Source organism: Scleropages formosus, chromosome 15 (genome assembly GCF_900964775.1).
Source record: "Scleropages formosus chromosome 15, fSclFor1.1, whole genome shotgun sequence".
Classification (NCBI taxonomy): domain Eukaryota; kingdom Metazoa; phylum Chordata; class Actinopteri; order Osteoglossiformes; family Osteoglossidae; genus Scleropages; species Scleropages formosus.
The window spans coordinates 5,827,934-5,834,174 of NC_041820.1; positions in this window are offsets into that span (position 1 = coordinate 5,827,934).

A 6,241-nucleotide genomic window follows, 5' to 3' on the forward strand; every position below is an offset into this window, starting at 1 on the left:
AAGTCTGGAAATACAAATAAATATGCTACATTTTCACACGTGAAGCCTCTTTTTGAGGCCTTAGCTGTGCTTCATTTACTATTACTGTGCTTCATTTACTATTATTTTGTGGAGGAGACGAGCAATACTTTGTTACAAACAATTATTGTGCCATGTTCTCTATTATATTTCAGATGCTATATTATAATGGCAGGGGAAAAGCAGCATGAAAAGTGCGAAGCCATTTTAGCTGAGCTCGTACCAGGGAACCAGGCGTCCGACGCGGCGCCGCCCGGAGCAAACATCCCTGCCGAGAGGCTGTTCTCCATCCTCGGCGACGATCCCCTCGGCCCGGAGGCTTCGGCGCGTCACAGCCTCCCCTCGTGCAAGCGCAGATGCCGGAGACGAGTGGCGGTTGCATGTTCTGCGGACGACCTTGGGGAGGGGATCTGGGTCCACGCAGGAATGCGCTGATGCTGCTGCCATGGCAACCGCAAGGAAGTGACACGCGGAGGGTTTCTGCAGGACCGACCGTGCGCTCTAATGCTCTCGGCCCGACTGCTTCGCTCCGCCGTACAGGACGTGACTCCCAGTAACCACTCTGTCTTCTGCCTGACAAACAAGGTTTTGTGCTGCATATTAAACACGGTGCACTTTTCCTTCTGTTATACCTTGCCTTTACTTGAGGTGTGTGTGTGTGTGTGTGTGTGTCCCTGTTCATTTTCATCTCATCAGTTTTGGGAACCTTCCACATTCTCTCACTATTTCTTTGCCTTTATTGAGAGCTGACGCTCTGATGCTCTGCCCATTCCGGCCTGCTGGGAAACTTCAGACTGAACACTTTACATTTCGGCTCCAAACCAGTGTTTAATCCCTTATTTTTGAGTGTTTTTGTGTCACTTTAGCTTCTAAAGATACGGGGATTCAAGAGCTTGTAAGAGAGGGACGTGAGGATGGAGGTGATCAGATTGCCTTCGGTCCCCGACCCTTATAAATAATGAATGTACTTTAAGTGCATGGCGGTGCAGCGGGTAGCGCCGATACCTCGCAGTGCCCGAGCTGCGCGTTTGGGTGCAGGTTTGAATCCGGCACAGGCTGTGCAGAGTTTCCGCGTTCTCCCCCGTGTTCTTCCCAGACGTGTGGAAGAAAACAACGCTAAACCACCTCCGTACCTTTTCTTTGCGTGGAAACCCTGTGAGTTGTCACCGGGAGCGGAAGTGCAAGTACCCTACCCCGTACCCTTACCGTCGGATGAGCTGAACACACAACCGTGTGCCAGACCACATCTCCTCGGGGAGGGAGAGCTTGCAGCAAGACTCCATGCGGAAGCCCCTCTTCGTCAGCGCTGCTCCACGGTGATGGACAGATGTCCCCCCGTCCAGCTTCCGTTGGTTCCGAGTTCCAAAGTCGTGACTAAGAACTCTCCTCTTGTCCATGTGGGCTGCTTTCTGAAATAAATTGCCTTTGTTTTCCATCTTAAACAACAAATGCCGCTCAAAATTCTTTTCTCCTTGGATTTTCGGCAAGGGCGGAAATATGAATCGTGACTGCGCTTTTTACGAGATGGGTCCCGCGCACCTCGGCTTTCGGCCAGATCCCTACTTTAGTGAACGCTTCTGAGATGAAAAGGGAAACATGTGGCTTAGATTTCGACTCCACATCTGTTTGGAAACCGTGAGGCACGGCAGAAAAGGGGTTATTATAGCGTCCTTATCAAAGATCCTTCCCAGATGAAAGATGTGGAAAATATTGAGCTTTGCTCTGTCCGCGGGTCACCAGGATTTTCCACCACGACCGGAGTTTTTCCGGGGCCCAACGTCAGTGTTATACACCAGCACTAGAGAGCAGTGTCGCACCGCGGTGACCAGCACCCCGACTTCTATACACGCATTTCTGATATTTGCGCCGCGCTTCTTATACGTTTACCTTAATATGGTTTAATATGGGTGTAGTATTATGAGGCCTTTTAGAATGGATGGATTCAATGATAGATTTAATACATTCCTGTGGCCGCTGTCCAAAACAGAACATATTTACAACCGAGTAAATATGTAAGTACTCCATTTCCGTGTGGGAATGGGAATACTTATATTTACTCAGTGCGCATGATCTCCCTGCATTAAATTAGATTAATATACGATTTACTGTGTGATATTTGTCAGCAGATCCTCAGCCAGCCACACGCTGTCTTTTATGAAGGCCTAGATCCCTCGCATGGGCGGGATGTGATGTTTTCTTGTTTATTCTTTTGTCGAAAATGAAATTATAAACGTAATTGACGGGAGATTACGGTAACACGGCCGTTTGGTTGCCGGTAATCGATTGCAGCCGCACATCTTGAGTCCAAAGAGCCCGTTGCGAAGGAGCGTGGAGGTGCGCGAGGTATCAGAGTGGGGGCGTCAGCGTCCTCCGCGTGCCCCTGGGGGAGCGCGATCTGCTCACGACACGTACGCTGCGGACGCGCGGGCCTCGAACCCGATGCCGAAGCCGCTGGGGGGAGCCGCCTTGAGTCTCCTATGGCGGAGGCCTTCGCCGCTCGTCCGGGGAGCATCGCTGAGCTGATTCTCCGTCTTAATATGCAATAGCAAAAGAGAAGAGGTGGACGCACACGGGGTTTGAGGGTTTGTTCCTATGGACGGCGAGGACTTCAGCCGCAATCCTTTGCGCTTGCAGTTATGTACCGTGCGATTCGGCGGAGAGCCCAGAAGCAGCTCCGTAGGCCATTACAGGCCCGCCTGTGAGCGACCATAGACATGCGTGTTGGTTTCATGCGATTTTGCTCTAATGATGCATTAAAGGACCCGGAAAGTTCTGAAATACCGCGTTTTACCGCACCCGTGAAAGGAGTCCTGGTCAAACGAGCTGTGCGTCACACGCCCACTCTTATTCGCGAGCGTGTGTGTCCTGCACGTTTACACACCTTCAAGGCACTCCGACTGAAACACACATCAGTCAATTAGCAAATCAGAAATTTTCCTATGATTCCAATTTGGTACGGAGTCCTTGGCTCCCTTTCTTTCTCCCCCTTTTAGATTTTCACCCTGACAGTGACAAATTACTCCTCCGCTCGCTGAGATTGGAAATTAAAAGCATTTAGAGTTCCTCATGCATTTATGCTAATGAGAAATTCAGATATGATTTGCATGCAAAAGAGGCCAGTCTGAAAGCTCATCATTTTTCCCCCCTCTCTCTCCTCCAGCTCTCTCTTCCTTTGCCTCTTTTCTTCTTCGTGCGAGCAAAGGAAAGTACACTGTGTGTGCGCTTCAAAAGTGACATTTTATGCGTCAAACTTCTGTCGAACAGCAAGCGCTCCATTATATGGGCGGAAATGTTGATTGATTTATTTAGACGGTGGCCGGCCTAATATCCCCGCTCCTTTAAAGCCAAATTAAGGACATTAAGCTGGTTGGAATATTAATTACGCCGGTGCGGAGGCCCCGCCGGCCGGAGTGTCTCGCGCTTGGGGCGCGCGTCTCTCTCGGAGACCGGGCCGCCCGCGCGTGCCGCGTTTAATTCGAAGCGACTCGCCATTTGTTTAGTCATTTGCAGAGCGGGACGCTGCGCTGGAGACGTTCCGGGTCGCGTTCCTCGCTCAAGGCCGCTACAGCACCGTCCCCCCCCCCGGGGGGAAACGGACCGACAGCTTTCGTGCGACTAGACCGTGTCCCCAACCGCCGTGCGGGCGCTCTCTGCTGAAAGGCTTTCACCGAAGTAGGTTATTTCTGGCCTCTGCTTCTATTCATTTTTTTCCCAAAAATATCTTCGGCTGCTGACTGGATGTCCTTTGTGCAGCGCGACCCTTTAGATTTATTTTCAATACACAATTCTATTTAAATCGAGAGTATTGGGGGTGTTGGGCTGGGGGTGGATGACTGATTTACCTGCTGCTCACTGCTGTTTTCTTTAGCTTTAACTTCCTTTGGTCAGTACAGTTGTTCAAAACACCGCGCTGTATTTGGAAAGCTGAGACATCATGCAGAAATGAGCAGCATTTGCCGTGTTACACCTGTCCACCTGTAGGTTCGTTACTCAAAACAGCCTGTCCAGTGCAGGGACATGGTGGTCCAGAGCCTATTCTCCAAGTAGAAGGCATGAGGCAGGGTACACCAGGGCACACCAGGGCACACCAGGACAAACCAGGGTACACCAAGGTACACCAGGGTACAACAGGGTACACCAGGGTAGACCATTCTGCCACGCCCACACCTCCGGGCCAACACGGAACACCTGGGACACAACGCAGACTGCAGCATAAAAGGCTGCGTCGGACAACCAGCTGATGCGGAACCTTGATCTGCCTCCTCGTTAACGACCTTCTCCAGCCATTTCCTGTTCCCGAACGCCTTCCCCGAACCCGTCCCTTGTTCCCCCGATCTACTGCCTCCTTCGGATCATCGACCTCTTGCCTGTACACTGACCTTGCCTTTTGGATCCTCCCTGTTACGACGTTCGCACCTCGAAGACCCTTTGCCCGTCCTCTGACCTCCTCTCTTGGATTTCCCCGAAGACACCACGATTACCGCTCTGCACTTGGGTCCGCCGCTTCCCTCAGACGCGACCGTGACAGAAGGTTCCGCCACGTATACGGATCCAGCGGAGCTGAACCATCTCCAGGCGGAGTTGGACTCGCGTGAAGCACGCTTGGCCGGTATGGAACAGACGCTCCACAACCTCATCGCCTCTTACAAGCAGGTGGTAAGCGTGCTGAATACGTCGCGTGCGCCCACACAGCCCATTGAGAAACGCGCAGCCGGTCCTGCAGCGCCCGACTCGTTGAACGCAACTCCTTCTCCATCACGCGGTTTCCACTTGTCTCCCCCGACCCGCTTTGACGGGACCCCAGCACAATGTGAAGGCTTCTTGTTTCAATGTGAGCTCGTTTTTTCCAGTATGCCCCTAGTTTACAGCACAGAACAGAGCCGGATCACTTACGTCCTCTCTCTGCTCACGGGCAGAACACTTGAGTGGGCGACAGCAGTTTGGACAAATGGCTTCCCCAGCACTTATGTGCAGTTCAAGAGCTGGTTCCTCGCCATTTTCGGACTGGCTCACCCGGAGGAACAGCTGAGTGAAAGACTCATGAATCTACAGCAAGGTGACCGACCCATGGCAGATTACGCCATAGAATTTCGTGTTCTCGCAGAATGCAGCGATTGGGGAGAAAGAGCCTTGTTGGCTAGTTTTCGCCGTGGTCTAAACCCACGCATGCGTGGTGAAATGGTGTTCCGAGGAGAAAGATGGACCCTTGATCGGTTCATAGAAACCGCTGTTACCTTAGATAACCAGATCAGAACCCAGGGACCAGCCTCAGAACCGGCCCCAGAAAGATGCGGTCCCCAACAGGAGGAAGCAAAGCCGATGCAGCTGGGGCTGGGGCACCTGCCCCTCACCGAACGACAGCGAAGACTATGAAAACGCCTCTGTCTTTACTGTGGTGACCCTAGTCACTTCCGTCTCCAGTGCCCTGTCCGCCCTGAGGCCAAGGTGAGTGGCACCCTCTGTTGTAACCGCCTCGCTGTACCCGTAATGTTATCCTGGGGAGCAGGACAGGTACAGACGCAAGCAATGGTGGATTCGGGAGCAGCAGGGTGCTTCATGGACATTGGGTTTGCTCGGTCTCATAGTATCCCTTCTAAACCCATTGGGGGGCGTCTTAAAGTGACCGCCCTAGATGGCCAGCCCCTCAGGAAGGGTTTTGTGGACCACCAGACAGCCCCTGTAACTGTGAGAGTAGGTGTATGTCACCAGGAGATGTTGAGTTTTTATTTGATTTCGTCTCCGGAGTTGCCCCTGATTCTCGGGTTCCCTTGGCTCTCCAAGCATGACCCGGTTTTTCAGTGGAGTACTGGGGAGTTGGTGGCTTGGGGACCCCAATGTGAGAGAACCTGCTTAAAGCTACCCTGTCGAGCTACGTCGATAGAAGGCTCAGAATCGGCACTGTAGGTCCCAGTTCCTCCCGAGTATCAGGATCTTGCGGAGGTTTTTAGCAAAAGACACGCATCCGAGCTCCCACCGCATCGCCCGTGGGACTGTGGAATTGATCTCTTGCCGGGTACCACGCCTCCGCGTAGTCGCATTTACCCATTGTCCAGACCCGAACAATCAGCACTCCAGACTTATATCACCGAAGCCTTAGAGACAGGAATTATACGACCATCCACGTCTCCCGCATGTCTGCCGGGTTTTTCTTCATCGAGAAAAAAGATGGGGGGTTACGCCCCTGTACTGACTATCGGGGGTTGAATAATACACACACACACAC